Below are 17,979 nucleotides of genomic sequence, written 5' to 3'. Positions count from 1 at the left end.
AGGAGTGAGGTACCCCGAGCCCTGTTGAAGAATAACTTGAGATCGTGGTATTCAGCGGGAACATTAGAGATGTCCGGAGGGTCCTCCGGCTTGGCTGGAGCAGAAGGAAGAGCAGAGAGAAGACAAGCCTTGGAACATAAGGAGCCCCAGCCCGTGATGGTCTGCTTAGTCCAGTCAATCTGGGGACAGTGAAGGGCAAGCCAGGGCAAACCAAGAACCACAGCAGCATGGGATCTATCAATGACCAGCAGACTAATCTCCTCAAAATGGTTACCTGAGGTCCTTAGGGTAAGTGGGAGGGTGCGTCGTGTGATGGCGGATAGGGGAGTGCCATCTAGGGCCTAAACCGAGAGTGGGGGTTCAACAGGAGCGCAGGGGACCTCTAGCTTCCTGACTGTAGCGGTGCTGATAAGGTTGTGGTCAGAACCGGAGTCGATGAGCGCCTGAATCTCGTGAGCTTTGCCGCCGACAATTAGCGTAGCGGGGAGTAGGGGATGAGGTTCTGGGAGTCTATCTGGAGGAGCGCCCCCTAGTGCTCCCAGTCTGACTAGAGGACGTCTCTTCTTTAATGGGCAGGTCTTGAGTGCATGTCCTGAGGACCCGCAATAGAAGCAGGCTCCCTCCTGGCGGCGGCGGCATCTCTCCTCCTCGGAGATATGGGTCCTATCTAGCCGCATAGGCACTTCCTGATTGGGCCCTCTTAGAGAAAGAGGTTCTTGAGATGTTCTGGGAAAGGAGGGTCTCCGAGCAGAGAGTAGTCCCCTGGAGACCTGCCTTGAACGGAGACGTGCGTCGACCCAGCCGGCGAGGTCCATGAGTTCATTGAGGTCGGGGGAAGCTCCTGAGAGACCAGCTGGTCCTTGACTGCCTCCGACAAGCCTTCAAGGAAGGTGTCAGTTAGGGCCCTGTTGTTCCACCCACTGGTGACGGCGAGGGTCCGAAATTCAATAGCGTAATCATAAGTGGAGCGGGTGTTCTGGCAGAGCCTCAACAGCCTGCTCCCAGCCTCCCTGCCAACATGAGAACGGTCAAAAACCATCTTCATCTCCTTGGAGAAGGCACCAAAGTCTTAGCAACATGGATCGCGAACCTCCCAGAGGGCCGTGCCCCACTCCCGGGCTCTGCCTGTAAGGAGGGTGATGACATAAGCCACCCGCGACCGTTCTGAGGAGAAGGTGGAGGCTTGTAGCTCAAAAATCAGTGAGCACTGGGAGAGAAAAGTTCTGCATGTACCTGGCTCCCCTCCATAGGTGGGTGGGGCTGGCAAGCGTGGTTCGCGCTGGGCTTCAGTGCTTGTGGACCGTGCTGAGTCTAATCGGAGATGTTGCATCTCCGTGGTGATGTTGGCGAGAGTCTGCCTGGTGGTGAGAAGCTCTTGCTGCTGCTTCCTGAGAAGAGTGCGCTGGTTCTCCAGAGCCACTCTCATCCTGTCGTACTCTGCTGGATCCATAACTTGGCTGGATTATTCTGTCACGAGGGGCGAACGAGCAGGCGGAGAGATGGATCCAGGTGCAGAGAGGCAGGTGGTTCTGTGAGGCGTTGGGCGAGCTGTGCAGTAAGAAGAGATGAGGAGCAGTGTCGCAGTACAAGGGCGAATCTGGGTCGTAGTCGAGGGACAAGAGCGGAAGCCGTGTAATCCGTCAGCGGGGGCAACGAGCCAAAACAAACACTAAGCAGAGCCGTAGTCAAAAAACGAAAGCGAAAGTTCAAAGCCGTTTAATCCGAGTGTGGTGATAAATCCTAAGCGTGAGGCGAGAGGCAAAAACGGGGACAAAGCGTGGTCGGTAACGTGAAAAAGGAATCATGAACTTGAACGCGAGAAAACTGCGGCAAAAACACACAATAATCCAACAGCGCGCTTGCGCGCCGCGCCTTCTTATAATCCGGAAGAAATCAGCGCCAGATGAGAAGCTGGTGTGCCGGCGGAGCATGACAGCGTGAAAAAGGAAATGTTAGCAGACGAAAGCGGTCTTTGATCAGCGCGACGCGCTGAGAGTGTGACAGGAACTGTAATGCACCTTTCCACACTTTAAAAACCTCTTAAATCTGAGGCTCTTCCGAAGACTTTTTAAATTTGTGTAAATTTTGTTTGTAAATTCTAGATTCTAAAGTTGACACTGTTACCGTTTTTAATCCTTGGAATGGAAGAAATTGATATTTTCCTTATGATAGCATAAATTGCATTGTTTTTAATCAAAAAGGCCAATTTGTCTTTTCCTCATAAAGTGTTTAGGTGAAATTCCACCTATACAAGTGTGACCAATATGCAAAGAAAAAAATTTGGAAGGGGCAAATACTTTTTCATGGCACTGCACTTGTAGTCAGATTGTTCCACTGGGATGAAACTGTGCCAGATGAAGTTATAGCACTTTCAAAATCTTTTTTGAATACACTTTTTTGAAAACACTTTTTTGAAAACACTAACTTTACACTGATATGATCTCGGGCTTGCTCCACAATCGCTGGGAAGCGATTCCGCTCCCTGAAGGCCAACACAGAGAGACTAAGGAGGAGCTTCTTCCCGCAGGCGATAAGGTCTCTCAATCACACCACCACACAGGAGTAATATCTTTTAAACATTGACATTGACTTAACAATCATGGACACATTCATGCAATACATATTTACATATCTGAAACCATTGCACATGACACTTTTATACAATACATGTTGATATTTCTGAAACCATTGCACATGTCACTTTTCATAACTCACTTTATACAATACATGTTTATATATATCTGCCATTGCACATGACACTTAGCCAATTTAAAACATTTTAAAATTTTTATATATATATTCCCCCCCCCCATATTCCTATATTTCTATATTTTGTAATTATTTTATTATGCCCTTATTTGTACAGTTTGTTTATTTTACTAGTTACATTTATTTTCTTTCGTATTTCTTTTTATTAATATTTATTCCTTATATATATATATAGTTCCATTATTCCACACATATATAGTTTTTTTTTTTCTTTTTAAGGTCACCGTCGGTCGTACAAGCATTTCACTGCATATCGTATTGTGTATGACTGTGTATGTGACAAATAAAATTTTAATTTGAATTTGAACATTATAAAAGCAAGGCGCGGAGTTTAGTCCGAAGTCTGGGAAGTACATGATGTGGTGAAGAATAGGCAGTGGCGGTTCTACACTGAACTGCTCCCCGGGCGAGACTATCTTCCGGCGCCACCATCAGCGCTACTTCTAAACCCCCATTATATGTGTGTGTATAATATGAAATTTTATTTATTTTATATTTAAGGTATATATTAACTCATGCTAGGGTACTTTTACTATGCTAAATTTATGAATTACACTCAAAGTATCAAATCCAACTATGAAGTCTGATTTAATTGTTACCATTAAACATTTTATATCTACTTATGTTTATTTTTCTATTTATGCTTTGCTGGCAAAATACATTTTAGGCAGAGACGTCTGCTCAGTCTTGTTAATTTGTTTTAAAACCCCTAATTCTGCGAATTCCCCCAGCAGCGAAACCGGTTTGATAACTTCACACCTACAGTATAGTGAAGGAATGGTGAGATGGGGGATTAAGGTAACTGTGGGTGTGCTTCACCTCGGAGCGTGCTGTCGCATTGTATTCAAAGAATAGACTAAAACAAAATCATGTTTGCTTCAGCATTGGAAACAATATTGTATTAGGCTAACTTAATAAAGATTATACACTTTTGTATTCTTTGTTCACACACACGGGCACCTTTAAATTTTTAGATATTGATCCTTTCTCGATGCAGCAAATTTTCTGAGCAAATTAATAATAATTTCCATGAATGAAAAGGAGGAAGAAGAAAAGGTTACGCGAAAATAAGAAAAAGCTTTAGAGGTAAATGCTTCAAATGAACAGATTATGAACAGGTCAGGGACAGTGAGGCTGGATCCAGCAGCGCACCACATCCCACATCATAATACATTGGCTCATTAAAGTGGAGATTAATTTTTAAAACTACTTACTAGTATAAAAATATAACACAATCCAAAAACGTAAAACAAAGTTTCACCGAACATATATTGGGTCATATTTGTAAAACAAAGGAAAGAATAATAAGACAAACAACATATAAAACTACAATATTTTCAGTGTCCAGTAGCACCAGTCTCACAGAGACCCAGGAGGCTTATGAACAGTTTGATAGCAAAATAAGACATTTTGTCAGTATTGTAATCTTTTAATTATTTATGTATTTCAAAAGATGCAAGACAATACTGTCAAAATGTATCATTTACATGCTGTTAGAAAATATTCTTTGCATTGTCTCTTATTGAGTCACAAGGGTGGTAAAAAGCATTCATCATTTAAAGTTATTCATATCAGTGTAGTTAGTATGATTTTGAAAGTGCTATAACTCCACCTGACACAGTTTAATCCCAGTGGAATAATCTGACTACATGTGCAATGCCATAAAAAAAGTATTTGCCCCTTTCAGATTTTTTTCTTTGCATATTTGTCACTCTTGTATGGGTGGAATTTCCCCTAAACACTTTATAAGAAAAGGACAGATTGGCCTTTTTTGTGATTTATCATGAACATTTTGCATTTCGGGGATATCATCTTGATGCATTGTAAGACATTCCACTCATCAGTAATGATGAACCAGTGCCTGCTGATGATGACCAACACGTCTCCCCTGATCTACCAGAGCCAAGTAAAAAGAATGGCAATCATTAAATAAAAATTAGTAGCAGCATTAACTCGTGCTAGTAATTATTATGGTCGTCAATATTAATTTAAAATAATGTTTCTTAGCATTATTTCATATTAATATTGACTACCATAATAATTAAAATAAGTAACTAGTTTACTAGCGTAAGCTACTGCTGCTACTGATTTTATTTCAGCTTACCTGTTCAGTTTAATTGCCATTCCTTTTAAAATATTGTCTTTATAGATGTATATGTTGTTTGTTTTGATGTTCTTTTCTTCGTTTCTATGTTTTACTAATATAACCCAATATATGTTCAGTGATACTACAAATAATATGTTTAAATAGCATTGATTTTCGTATTGTGTTATATTTTTATACTAGTAACTGGTGTTAAAAATTTATCTCTACATTAATGAGCCAATGTATTATGGTGTGGGCTGCTGTGGGCCAGGAAGTCCTGGGCCACTTTTTTTGTCCCAGTCTGGCAATAACGAATGGAGAAAGCGCAGTCAAAGCCCGGGGATTCTGCGTTCTGCGCGGGCTAGTCGTGAATAGCTGACACTCATTGATAGCCAATGAAATTGAAGCATTTTTGCAGCTTTCCATGTGGCGTTGCTTAAATAATAGTATAAAATCGTCCAGACCCTGGTTCGAATCCCGCTCTGGGTGAAAATGTAATAAATGTGGACCTTTTTGCTTATGATTATCATTAAATTATAGCAACTGTGAGGTGAGTGCTAATGTGTTTTATAGCTTAATAAAAAAAAAATTCAATTGCAAACATGCATTTAGTATTGAATCATAACTTGATAATGTAATGGCAATATCGTGGCAGGGGGGCATTTTAGTGCATAACACCGGAACCTTGAGCACTGGCTGGGAATAGATCCCGGGTCTTCCGCATGACAGGCGAATCACCTACCACTGAGCCACCACTGCCCTTTAATATTTAGAGTGCATAAAAACAATAAAGGCTAACATATCATACATCTTTGTAGTCTTTTTGCACACGCGCGGGAGCGTTACAATAATAATAAGAATAATAATAGGAATAATTTGGAGAACTACTACTACTACTAATAATAATTCTGAAGGGAGAAAACGCAGTCAAAGAAGTACCATCATTGAAGAAGAGAAGAAAATTAAGAATAAATACATATCAGTTTGAGCTTGACACGTTTATGAGCTCTGTCGTTGCTGTCAATGGGTGCCTAAGAGACACAACGCATTTTCGGCCTCAGTAGACACACAATACTTCAGGCTGAAACACGACTGCCCCCTACAGGTAATGAAGGGCATTTTCACAGGAATCCCTTTTCTCAAAACGTGCGTTTTTAAAGGCCAGATCTGTAACCATGAAAGGGTTAACTCATATGGAGATTGCTAAGAAAAGCAAGTAGGGACAACTGCAGGCTGGAGCAATGAGGCGTGCCGAAGGGTAGAGGGCATGTCAAAAGAAACCGGTGGGTAAATGGAGCTTTTGCGTTAGCCAATCAGCGTGTCGAAAGGTAGGGGCGTGCCGAAAGGTAGGGGCGTGCCGAAAGGTTTCTCATTAGTGAATGGAGCTTCTGCGTTGGCCAATCAGCATGCCGAAAGGATGGGGGCGTGTCGAAAGGTTTCTCATTGGTGAAAGGAGCTTCTGCGTTGGCAGAGCGGTAATCCTGTTTATATGCAAGTGCCTTTATTTTAGCGTGGAAGAACATGGCGGCGGTAAGGCTTGGTGTGGTTAGTCAATATAAATAATTTTTTTCTTTATTTTCGTCATTTAATTGTTCGTTTAATTGTTGTCGCCAGACACATATTACTGTGAGACGAAACACAGACAGGTTTTCCCTCGAAGTAAGGGTTGGCAGTTTGTATCGGTGTCCGTTTTGCGCTACAGATGTTTTTAGGCCTCGTGAAATGTTTTAGGCCTCGTCATTTTATTCTGACCGAGAGTTTGAAGGATTCTGTTCCATGGACTGCTACTACAGCATAAATAAATGAATGAATGAGCAGATTAAGTGTACAGGTTGGGTGGAGTACACTCTTAAACGGAGCAGCTCTGCCTCTAAATAAAATGTTTTATTGGCTAAAATTGTCTGTTAACTGAATAAGTGCCACTTCAAAGGTTACTAAACTGTACCCATCCTCCTCTTTATTGAGGTGTTTTATGCAATATTACATTATACATTTTACATTATGCTCATATCTATTTGTAAATTCCTGTCAACAGTTAATAACAACTTGTATATATTGACCACCCACTGTAAATTTTTACTTAGTTACTTGCAATATGTACAGTGGTGTGAAAAACTATTTGCCCCCTTCCTGATTTCTTATTCTTTTGCATGTTTGTCACACTTAAATGTTTCTGCTCAGCAAAAACCGTTAACTATTAGTCAAAGATAACATAATTGAACACAAAAAGCAGTTTTTAAATGATAGTTTTTATTATTTAGGGAGAAAAAGAATCCAAACCTACATGGCCCTGTGTGAAAAAGTGATTGCCCCTCTTGTTAAAAAATAACTTAACTGTGGTACATCACACCTGAGTTCAATTTCTGTAGTCACCCCCAGGCCTGATTACTGCCACACCTGTTTCAATCAAGAAATCACTTAAACAGGAGCTACCTGACACAGAGAAGTAGACCAAAAGCACCTCAAAAGCTAGACATCATGCCAAGATCCAAAGAAATTCAGGAACAAAAGAGAACAAAAGTAATTGAGATCTATCAGTCTGGTAAAGGTTATAAAGCCATTTCTAAAGCTTTGAGACTCCAGCGAACCACAGAGAGCCATTATCCACAAATGGCAAAAACATGGAACAGTGGTGAACCTTCCCAGGAGTGGCCGGCCGACCAAAATTACCCCAAGAGCGCAGAGACAACTCATCCGAGAGGCCACAAAAGACCCCAGGACAACATCTAAAGAACTGCAGGCCTCACTTGCCTCAATTAAGGTCAGTGTTCACGACTCCGCCATAAGAAAGAGACTGGGCAAAAACGGCCTGCACGGCAGATTTCCAAGGCTCGTCTCAATTTTGCTAAAAAACATCTCAATGATTGCCAAGACTTTGGGGAAAATACCTTGTGGACCGACGAGACAAAAGTTGAACTTTTTGGAAGGTGCGTGTCCCGTTACATCTGGCGTAAAAGTAACACAGCATTTCAGAAAAAGAACATCATACCAACAGTAAAATATGGTGGTGGTAGTGTGATGGTCTGGGGTTGTTTTGCTGCTTCAGGACCTGGAAGGCTTGCTGTGATAGATGGAACCATGAATTCTACTGTCTACCAAAAAATCCTGAAGGAGAATGTCGGCCATCTGTTCGTCAACCCAAGCTGAAGCGATCTTGGGTGCTGCAGCAGGACAATGACCCAAAACACACCAGCAAATCCACCTCTGAATGGCTGAAGAAAAACAAAATGAAGACTTTGGAGTGGCCTAGTCAAAGTTCTGACCTGAATCCTACTGAGATGTTGTGGCATGACCTTAAAAAGGCGGTTCATGCTAGAAAACCCTCAAATAAAGCTGAATTCTGCAAAGATGAGTGGGCCAAAATTCCTCCAGAGCGCTGTAAAAGACTCGTTGCAAGTTATCGCAAACGCTTGATTGCAGTTATTGCTGCTAAGGGTGGCCCAACCAGTTATTAGGCAATTACTTTTTCACACAGGGCCATGTAAGTTTGGATTTTTTTTCTCCCTAAATAATAAAAACCATCATTTAAAAACTGCATTTTGTGTTTACTTGTGTTATCTTTGACTAATAGTTAAATGTGTTTGATGATCAGAAGCATTTTGTGTGACAAACATGCAAAAGAATAAGAAATCAGGAAGGGGGCAAATAGTTTTTCACACCACTGTATACTATGCTTACATAATATCCTGCACATTATGTTCATATCTATTTGCAAATATCTGACTACAGTTAATAACAACCTGTATATACGGCTCATCCATTGTAAATTTATAAGTATAGTTACCAGCAATCTGTATAATATCCTTCTGTAATAGTTACCCATAGCTTCTTCCTGCGCATATCCCTCTTAAGTGTACTTAGACTTTATACCTTTACCCTGCACTTTCTGCTAATTGCACTTCTGGTTAGACCTAAACTGCATTTTGTTGCCTTGTACTTGTACATGTGTAATGACGATAAAATTGAATCTAATCTAATCTAATATTTGTCCTTATCAGGCAATGTCAAAGTCAACGTCATTGTCAATTCTGCTACATGTACAGTGCATACATATAGAGAATTGAAATTACATTTCTCTCAACCCTTGTTACAAATAACACTGAAAAAAATTTAATAAACCTAAAAAAACTTAAATAACACTGGAAAACTTGGAGAACAACAGAGGTGAGATAATTGAGTTACTGTTCTGCAAAAAGGGACAGTTTATAACACAGAAGGCTGATATGGTGAAAAACGGAACAGTGCAATAAGAATAGTGCAAGTGTGCTTATTTTAGTTGAGTAAAGTGACATTTTAACGAGCAATGAAAAACAGTATAAAAACGGTGAACAAAACAGTATAAACAAGAATGTTTTTAGTTTTTATGCAGTTTTAGTAAAACTACAGAAAACAACTGTCAGTTCAAAACATTCTGAATGACTAATTCTGTAACTTTTTTTGGTCTTGTTTAACCAATACAAAGTTAATAGTATTCCAAAAATATTAAAATTACATTAAAAGTTTTATGAACAGCTTGTGGTAATATATTCTTTTAAATAATTGTAATTTGATTTTGATTATGGGTTTAATACAGTTAAGGCTAGAAGGAATACAGCTCGAGCTCTATTGGGCATGCGCACATCAATCTAACGTTTTTTTTTTTTTAATTTACAACAATAAAACTTTTTGTATTACAGAAAGAATTAGTTTTAGACGTGAAAAATGATACAATGGGTATAACAATTCATTTCATTGTTAATTTCCGGTCGGAGGTTATATATCCCTTTTAGCCACGACCATGACTCAAACGCGCGAGGATGACGTCAGTAACCCGTGGCAACGCAGTAGAATGTTTAGAAAGGAATATTTGTAATATTGATATTTAACAGGAAAAGAATGGAATTTTAATAAGAACGATTATGTTGGCTGCATTACTTAAACGCATTAGAAAGAACAATAGCGTTTAATATTAGCATGTTATGGTTCCGATAGAGGTCGTAACATAGCCTTTAAACAGGCAACTTGTGCAACCAATCATGAAGAGCTTTCGGCAAGCCCCCTACCTTTCGGCACGCACATTACTCCGAGCTGCAGCTACCCCTGTTTTAAAAAAAGGGGATAGAGCTTTGTTGAGGCTCCACCCCCCGGCCACCCGACAGAACCTGCCGTCTATGATTTTTTTTTTAATTAATTTATTTTTTAAGTGCTTAGAGGCTATAACCATCTCCGCGGAAGAAAGAGAGGATGTTTTATCCTTGCCCATTCACAAGAAGCGCCAGGGCGCGCTTGAGAGCAGAGAGAGGAATTTTCCGATCCGATGAGAACGCGAAAGAAAGGAGTTTTTAAATCCGTCTCTCACAGATCTGCCGGATGCACGAGTTTAAGCCCCAGGAATGCATGGCGGCTCAAAGCTTCTCAAGGAATGTGAGGCGCGCACGTAGCACTTAATCGAAGCAGTAAAGTGTAGAGATCGCCTCCGATATGGATTATACACACAGAGGGACATCTCGTGAGTTAAACACTTCTTATTTTGCTGGTTAGACACAGACACGCTCACAACTAGGTGAAGACAAGAATTTAAGGAATGTTTCTGGTTCACTCCTATTTTATAACCTGCAGGTGCGTCTTATCAGATGACGTCACCCGACCGAGGTTATATAAGCCAAAAAATTGGCGTGTTTGATACACACATGCTTCACAACCGGCAACATGACAAAATGTTTCCCATGGCGTTTTCACGCAACATTGAGTGTAGCCTTTAAAAGGGAACATAAACAAGCACAACTCTAAAACATAAACAAAACAAAATACTGTGGCAACAAGAATTCTTACAGAACACTTGAACAAAACGGAACAACTTAACAAAACGGAACCACTTAACAAAACAGATCAGGGGGGTATTCCAGAAAGCAGGTTATGTGACATACCCGGATAAGTTTGAGGGTAAGTTAGTGGATAACCTCAACTTTCGGTTCCAAAAACGAAGGTAACTTTCTGGGTATGTATGTAACCATAGCAACTTACTCTCTGAAGATAACCTGCTCGGTAGCAGGTTATGTTTCAGGGTAAGTTTGTTTCAGAAGGTTATTCAGGTGTGCCCTTTTGATGAGGATCCTGTGGACGTGGAGGCACAAATTATACGAGGTTTTTTTTCGCTGGGAGAGAGTTATAAGACCGCGTATTGATGTGTTTTCATTTCCCAATGATTATTTAAAAGAGCGTTATCGTTAATTTACTTAACACATCTCTTGAAACCGCATATTGCACATGTCACAAACCGCGGGTCTGCTCTAAGCACAGAAAATATTCTGTGCATAGCACTTCGGTTTTTTGCATCAGGGCATTTTCTGTACAATGTGGGTGATGCAGAGCATGTGGGAAAGGCAACTGTGTGTAGAGCCGTTCGTACAGTATGTCTGGCACTTAAACACTTTTTACACTCGTTTGTACATTTCCCTGGCCATAAACCTCTATGTGTTATTAAAGAGGAATTCGTCTCGGGTTACTTTGCTGTAACCCTGTTCCCTGAAAAGGCGGGAACGAGATGCTGTGTGAAAACGCTATGGGAACATCTTGTCATGTTGCCGGTTGTGAAGCATGTGTGTACCAAACACGCCAAATTTTTGGCTTTTATAACCTCGGTCAGGTGACGTCATCTGATAGGACGCACCTGCAGGTTATAAATAGGAGTGAACCGGAAACATTCCTCAGATTGATTTGTCTGAACGGACGTCCGGTCACATAGGCAGTGCGGCATTGGGACGCAGCATCTCGTTCCCGCCTTTTCAGGGAACAGGGTTACAGCAAAGTAACCCGAGACGTTCCCTTTCAAAGGCTACACTTGATGCTGCGTGAAAACGCTATGGGAACGAGAGTGCCAACGCCGCCGCACTGCGAGTGTCTGGACTCCAAGGTTGTGTAGCGTGTGCGCACAAGGCCGAGAAGGTCTCAGAACTATGTCTGGGTAGCTGACTCGAGGACCCGTGAGCCCGGAGTAGCATGAACATCCAAACTATAAATGTAATTAATGTGTGCGGAGAGGACAACCCTCCGTGTCACACACTTGCTGCAGGGGAATACCTCTTGCTAGTGCAATAGATGAGGCGATCCCCCTGGTTGAATGAGCCCTGATTCCTAGAGGCGAAGTGAGCCCACGCGCCTCATAGGAGAGGGCAATAAGCCCAGTGTAGTGGGGGCCACCCCCCGTTGCGGCCCCAGACCATGTAAAAGCTGCTTTGACTTACGCCACTAGCTGATGCGGTGGACGTAAATCTAAAGAGCACGTACTGGACAAAGTAAGTGAAGTCTTGCTACAAGGGAATACCTCTTGCTAGTGCAATTGATGAGGCGATTCCCCTGGTTGAATGAACCTTGATTCCTAGAGGCGAAGTGAGCCCACGCGCCTCATAGGAGAGGGCAATAGCATCTCTCATGCCGCTTGCGGCTTCAAAACATGTAAAAGCTGCTCTGACTTACGCCACTGGCTAATGCGGTGGACATAAATCTGAAGAGCACGTACTGGGCACAGTAAGTGAAGTCTCTCCTGCTCCGAAGCTGTAAAGGCGGAGGACAGAAGGCTTCAAAACAATAGGATGCATATTGGCAAATGTGTGCGGAGAGGACCAACCCTCCGCATTACAGACTTGCTGTAAAGGAATACCTCTTGCTAGTGCAATTAATGAGGCGATTCCCCTGGTTGAATGAACCCTGATTCCTAGAGGCGAAGTGAACCCACGCGCCTCTTAGGAGAGGGCAATAGCATCTCTCACGTAGCTTGCGGCTTCAAAACATGTAAAAACTGCTCTGACTTACGCCACTGGCTAATGTGGTGGACGTAAATCTGAAGAGCACGTACTGGACACAGTAAGTGAAGTCTCTCCTGCTCCGAAGCTGTAAAGGCGGAGGACAGAAGGCTTAAAAACAATAGGATGCATGTTGGCAAATGTGTGTGGAGAGGACCAACCCTCCGTGTCACATACTTGCTGCAAGGGAATACCTCTTGCTAATGCAATTGATGAGGCGATTCCCCTGGTTGAATGAGCCCTGATTCCTAGAGGCGAAGTGAGCCCACGCGCCTCATAGGAGAGGGCAATAGTTGTCCGATCCTCTTAGAGAGGTAACACCACTTAGAATAGTCTTAATTACGCTGGCTGGAAGACCAGCTTGACTTAGAGTCAGAGAGTAGTAAAGGGGACATTTGCTGATCTTGCGAGGCAAAGAGGTCCACCTACGCTACATGAAATTTTCCAAGAATGTAAATCGCCCTGAGGGACAGGAATCTGGTGCGCTAGCTATTTAGCGGCGCGAGCACAGTCCGCCCTGGCGATTAATATACGAGACTGCCATAGTGTTGTCCACCCGCACTAGGACATGGTAGTCTCAACTGCTGGAGGAAGTGCTTTAGGGCCTGAAATAGAGCCATGATTTTGAGGCAATTGAGTGCCGCGCAAAAAGATGGCCTCTCCAGCTCCCTTGGGCTGGACGGTCATTTAAGACCGCACCCCAGCCCATGAGGGAAGCGTCTGTCGTTAGCATCTGCGACGACAAGACGAACTTAGAGTGGGACCCAGAGTCAGAAACCGGGGTCTGAACCACATAGGAAGGGTACGAAGCACCTGGCGCGTAGCCCTTATTGGGGATTGGCCCTACAGTAAAATCCTCTGGTTCTTAGCCACAACTGAAATGCTCTCATGTGCAGAAGGTCCAAAAGTGTCACCGTGGATACAGCTGCCATGAGAGCTAAGATCTCTGAAAGTGATGGTCACTTTCTGGTCTAGCTTGATTTCCTTGATGGTGTTGAGAATGGATTCGACACATGCGGGAGACAGCTGTGCCCGCTTACGCTCAAATTCCATGTGACACCCAAAAATGTTGTCCTCTAAACAGGAAAGAGCATGCTTTCATGGCATTGGATCTCAATCCTAGGGAACAAAGATTAGCTAGAACGACATGCTGATGTCGAAGCGCTAGCTACTGAGACTGGGCCGGCCAGTCATGTAATTCAATACGGATGCTCTGGAGTCGTAAGAGCCAGAAATACATCCATGTATTTTGTGTATGTGCGGGTGAAAAAGCTAGACCAAATGGAAGGACCCGATACTGGTAAGCTTCGCCCCCGAAAGCGAACCTCAGGAACCTCCTGTGTTGTGGCAATATTTCCATTGATTTATTTTTAGATAGCGGTAAAGCCCGCAAAATCTAAAAAATTGGACGCAGCCCCCCGTTCCTCTTGCATTTTCCGGTTTCATGGAAGTGGAGACCACGCCATTGAAACGCGGAGGGTGATGTGAGAACTGAATCCTGTAGTTTCTCTGTACAGTGCTTAGTGCCCAAGGAGATATACTTGGCAGTAGCTTCCACGCTGCCAGTTTCTCAGAAAGGGGCAAAGCTCAGCGGCTTGGTTAAACGGGGGGGGGGGGGGGGGGGATGTTAGATGTTCGGCATCCTGAAACACGGCAGGAAAAACCCGAAGAACTAACATTTTATTGGAGACTGGAGTTGCCCGAAACACCAGTGGTGGCGGAGCAAGAACACCAACCTCCTGGGGGTGCCAGGGAGAACACTTTATTCTTTAAAAGGAATTCTGCGTGCCTCTCCCCATTGGGGGGCCACCCCCCACGGTCCTGGGCACATGAACCTCAGGGCTTCTTTGTGAAGACAATATAGTCTGACCTCTTTTGAGGCGGATTTCGTGACGCACCCCAATCTTGCGAGGGGGTGCCCAGCTCAAAAACACTCTCCTTGTGTGTTTCATGCCTCGCAACAGTCAGACCCGGTCGAGACTGGGTGGCCGACAGTCCCGACTCTTGAGCAAGGCGGGGAAGGAATTTCCCGAAGGCTTGTTATACAAACTTCGCCTCATGAACCTAGTGGCGACCGAGTTAACGACATCGCCAAGTAGGCCGGGAGGCGAGATGGGGCATCGAGGAGGAATACACGATCCTTCTCCTTAATGCCCCTGAGATTCAACCACAAGTGCCTCTCCGCGGAGACCATAGCAGCCATAAAACGGCCGATAGCACGAGCCGTCTGCTTTGTTGCACGAAGAGACAAGTCTGTGGCCCGGCGTAAATCCAATACGCCTTACCTTGCAGAGCCCCGCCAGTACTCAAGTCTCTCAGCAGGTCAGCCTGGTAGGCGTGCAAAACCGCCATGGTGTGCAATGCGCCAACCTGACCTGCTGCCTGAAAAGCTTTTCCCTTCAGGGAAGATAAAAAGTCTACACAACTTGAAAGGAAATAATAGCTTTTCAGGAAGGATGATGTCCCAGAAGAGAGATAGCCTGGAAGCGTCTCTTCTATCTGGGTGTCATCATATAACTCCGCGTTTCTACCTCAATTATATTTAAATAAATAAATAAGTTGATGGCAGGAAAACACGGGATGAATACAGCTTACTCCATGAAAGGGTTAACTTATATGGAGATTGCTAAGAAAAGGGGAGAGAGCGTCGTTGAGGCTCCGCCCCCGGCCACCCCGACAGAACCTGCCGTCTATGTTTTTTTTTTTTTATTATTATTATTTTTAAGTGCTTAGAGCCTATTACCATCTCCGCGGAAGCAAGAGAGGATGTTTATCCTTGCCCATTCACAAGAAGCGCGGCGCGCGCTTGCGAGCGGACAGAGGGATTTCCCGATCCGATGAGAACGCGAAAGAAAGGAGTTTTAAATCCGTCTCTCACTGCTCTGCCGGACGAGTTTAAGCCCCAGGAATGCGCGGTGGCTCGAAGATTCTCAAGGAATGCGAGGCGCGCGCGTAGCACTTAATTGTAGCAGTAAAGTGTAGAGATCGCCCTCCGATATGGATTATACACACGGAGGGACATCTCGTTTAAACTTCGCCATTATCGGTGAGTTAAACACTTATTTTTGCTGGTTAGACACAACACGCTCACAACTAGACAAGGTGAAGACAAGAATCTGAGGAATGTTTCCGGTTCACTCCTATTTATAACCTGCAGGTGCGTCCTATCAGATGACGTCACCTGACCGAGGTTATAAAAGCCAAAAATTTTGCGTGTTTGGTACACACATGCTTCACAACCGGCAACATGACAAGATGTTCCCATAGCGTTTTCACGCAGCATCGAGTGTAGCCTTTGAAAGGGAACCACAGAGTGGCAGGTTTGTCTTTTGTAGTAAAATCGATAACACATATTTAATATGTAGTCATACTATTTATATACATGTATTCATCCTGCATACACACACTTGATCCTTCCATATATGTTCAAGTTCAAGTTCAAGTAGGCTTTATTGTCATTACAACCATATACAGTTAGTACACAGTGAAACGAAACAACGTTCCTCCAGGACCAAGGTGCTACATGCAACATAAATTTACAACATAAATTAACAGAGACACGAAACTAGCTAACCAAGAGGCCTAGTTAGCTGGCTAGCAGAGACAGGACAGAGAGACCTAACATAAATTACAACATAAATTAACAAAAAACTAACTAGCTAAGTATAACTATTTTTACAGACAACATAAAGTGCACGTGCAAATGTGCAAACAAGAGCAACAACAAAGTGACAGTGCGCAACCACATGACTTTCTATTTCAGGGTTTCCAAATGTAATTGGGTGCATTGATGGCACCCACACTCCTATTAAAGCTCCTTCAATAAATGAGGGAGACTATGTTAATAGGAAATCAATTCATAGCATCAATGTACAGGTATTAACTTTTTTTTGTGTCCTTAATTCTTTGCCTTGTTAAAATCATTAAACCCATTACTTTTTTTCACTAACTACAGGTAATATGTGAGGCAACCCACATTATTACTTATGTTGAGGCCAAATGGCCAGGATCTGTGCATGATGCCAGAATTTTCCGGGAGTCATCATTATGCCAGACATTTCAGCAGGGTATGTTTTGCTTTATACACTTTTTTTTATTTATTTGGATTGTACACTTAAATCATTACAGGACACTTGAATCATTACAGGACAGTACAATGGTTATTTGCTGGGGGACAGAGGATCCCCTTTGTCTGCCCTTTTTAATGACACCCTACCCTGAACCTGATCCTGGACCACAGACACGCTATAACCTGGCTCACAGCTGAACAAGGGCCAAGGTGGAGATGACCATAGGGATCCTAAAGTCTAGATTTCAGTGTCTGCGTGGGCTCCGGGTCAGTCCAGAGCGGGCATGCGACATCATAGTGGCTTGTGTTGTGCTTCACAACATAGCCACTATAAGAGGAGAAAACCACCCTCCTTGTTTTGAAGAAGATGGCCCAGAGGAACCTCTACAGATTTGTGCACACAGAGATGGAAGAATTTTGAGAGACAGGATTTGTCAAAGTTTCTTTTATTAAATTGTTTGCAGTTGTCTGCTGTGCAGTTCCATAAAAAAATAAGTCTACTTATTTTAAACGTCAACTCAATTTTGTCAGTCATCGTGCAAAATTTAGGTATTTATGTCAGTTTTTTATTTACTGAATTTTACTCAATTCATAAGGTATATTTACATGATTTGTATAATACATTAAAAAATTACATGGTATTTTTTCAGTGTATAAATGGGACACAAAAAAAAGAGTAAATAACATTTAGAGCGCATACTCATACAGAGCACAGTCCACAAAAGACTGATCCAGGCACTGTGCAGGTGCTACAGTACCCTTGTTTTCAACCTTATTATTTTGTTAATAGACCAAAACAAATCATATTGATAGTCACTTCATGATTACCTGCACTCCAATCATGTTACCTTTTATTTATTTATTTATTTATTGCTGTTTAGCATTTCTTTTTATTCATATTTTCATTTACTTAGTTTGCTGCCTTTTCGGTCATGTTTTCTGTGTTTTCTTTGCATTGTTCTACTTCTCGAAATTTGAAAGTTATTTTAACTAAAGAAACAATAAAGTAGTCTATAGGTCATGATATACAAATACTGTAGAAAGCATGCGCTTTGTCACTCGTATAGTCAACATTCATGTGCACGTATACTATTTACTACAACATTGTGACTGTGTGTGTGTGTGCGTGTAAAGCATTTTCTTTAATTTTGTGTCCAATTGTAGTGACTGTCTTTTAGTAACTGTACTGCAACAACAACTCCCGTTAAGAAAAAAAGTTAAAAACGGCTGTAACAGTGCAGGAGATTAATCTGTTTGGAGGAGGGATTCTGATA

Source organism: Clarias gariepinus, chromosome 11 (assembly GCF_024256425.1).
Source record: "Clarias gariepinus isolate MV-2021 ecotype Netherlands chromosome 11, CGAR_prim_01v2, whole genome shotgun sequence".
Taxonomy (NCBI): domain Eukaryota; kingdom Metazoa; phylum Chordata; class Actinopteri; order Siluriformes; family Clariidae; genus Clarias; species Clarias gariepinus.
Note: the sequence above shows the minus strand (reverse complement) of the source record.